Genomic DNA, 2,405 nt, shown 5'->3' with positions numbered 1-2,405 from the left:
TTTTTTTTTTTTTTTTTTTTTTTTTTTTTTTTTTTTTTTTTTTTTTTTTTAGGACCAACCCTGCTTAGCTTCCAAGATCAGACTAGATCAGGTATGTTCAGAGTGGCATGGTCATAGATTTCGCATTATCTTTTAATTCCATTTATCCACAAAGTTTTTGAAGTACCCTCGTATATGTGACTAGCATCAACTCTTCTCCCATTCTTTCCTACCTTGAATGCAGGTATGATTCCTAGAGGTTCAGCACCCATCTTCTGACAGTGACAGAAAGGCCAAGGGTTTCCAAGAGACACCTGCACTGATGTCATTGAGCTGCTAAACCAATATCAGTAATAAATATTTTCTCAGTTTATGGCTGTATCTTGACTTTTAATTTGTTTGACATTCTGAATTTGTTTATATTGTAACATTTATCTGCAGCCACCTATTTCTACACTTTGTTCCATGTAAGAAAAATAAACCACTGTTAGTTTTACTTTCTATTATTTTTAATTAAATGCTTTTCTAACTGAAACAGAGTTCTCTCCTTCAAATATATATTCTAATATTTTTAAAACATGAAGATAATTGATTGCTGAATATTAGTCATCCACTTTTCTGAATTTTCTTGTCATTTTTAACAGTAGCTTTTTGCTTCTCCATTGTTTCTTTTTAAATAGTCATTGTGAAAACTTTCAAACAAAAAAGGAGATAGTCATCTAATGAATGGCCTTTACCCTTCATCATCTTCAACAGTTGTCAACATATTCCTGTTCTTGTTTCATCTGTCTTTATGCTTTTTTTTCCCCCTGGAGTATTTAAAAGAAAACTATAAATAAAAATTCCATTGTTTCTTGAGTTATTTACACTTCTTCTGAATCATCAAATCACAGAACAAGAAGTATTATTTCACCTTTACATATGTTTTTAGCCTTAACTACAGGTACTTTTTTAAAAGAAATTATCTTGTGCTGACAGAACCAGGAATATATCTTGAAAGTGTTCTACTGCTCCTTATGTGATTCTTCTTTCTTCATAGATGTGAGGATTGTTGCTTCCCTTAAAAAACTGGCAATCTTTCAGAAAAGGAAATTTTACAGAAGAGAATTGCAGTATCTAAAGACAAATTATGGTGGTTAATTTTATTGGTCAACTTGGCTAGGCTATGGTGATCAGTTGTTTGGTCAAACACCGGTCTAGATGTGGCTGTGAAGATACATTCAGATGTGATTAATAATTAAACCAGTAAACTTTGAGTAAAGCAGAGTACCCTCCACAATGTAGGTGGGCCTCATCCTATCAGTTGAAGGCCTTAAGAAAGTCTAAGGAGAAAAGACTAAGTTCCCCCTAAGAGAAAGAAATTCTACTTCCACATTGCCTTTAGACTCGAGTCTACAAGCTCAACTCTTGCTGGAATTTTCAGCCTATCAGATCCTGCCCAGTGGATTTCAGACTTGCCAGCCCCCACAATTCATTAAAATAACTCTCTCTATATATGTATAGATAGATAGATAGATGTGTATACATACATATATAGACAGATATATAGAGATAGAGACACATATCATGCACGTGTATATATACATATATAGAGATATGCATATATATACACACATGTATATGTATATATACGTGCACACACATCCTATTGGTATGGTTTATCTGAAGAAACTTGACTAATACACAAATTAAGAAGAGACTCAATAAGAGAAGAGCATTTGTTTCAACTCTCAAGAGAAGATCAGCAAAAACTGAAGGTTGACAGGAACTTCTAGACACCTAAATCCTACTCCAATTCTCAATGCCACTCTTTCCTCACCAGTCCCCTAAATTTCACATAAGAGAACTAGTGGCTTTAGTACTTCAGCTACCTACAGGCTAAAGCTATGCATACTTTATATTCCCCTCAATAAAAAAAAATATTTTATTATGGTCACAGAAAGTCTGAGGCTTCCATATATGACTTGAGCAGACAGTTGAGATATTTGTGGTCTTTTTTCAGTGCATAATATATAACTGTCTTCCCCCTTTCCACCCGCCATTCCTCTCTTATGCTTTTTATATTATTCCAGGGCAGGGCAACTCAGTCCCCAAAGTCTTCCTTTCTGTGGGCCTTTCATTCCAGATGACCATAGGTGATAACTTATTTTATGTTTCAGAGATTCTTGCTAAGCACTTCAGATTTTCTTCCTTGAATGTTTTAACTTTCCCAGATTTGCCACATTTTCCTGAGGTTCTGTTTTCTGGTTAAGAATGTTTTTTATGGGTGGGCCCAGTGGCGCACTGGATAAGTGCGCCGCTTGGGAAGCGTGGTGGCGCTCCCGCCCGAGGGTTCGGATCCCACATACAGACCGGTTCCCGCTCACTGGCTGAGAGAGGCGCGAGAGCAACACCAAGGGGTGCAATCCCGCTGCCGGTCCCCGCGC

The sequence above is a fragment of the Galeopterus variegatus genome, unplaced genomic scaffold (genome assembly GCF_000696425.1).
Source record: "Galeopterus variegatus unplaced genomic scaffold, G_variegatus-3.0.2 Scaffold2434, whole genome shotgun sequence".
NCBI lineage: Eukaryota > Metazoa > Chordata > Mammalia > Dermoptera > Cynocephalidae > Galeopterus > Galeopterus variegatus.
Note: the sequence above shows the minus strand (reverse complement) of the source record.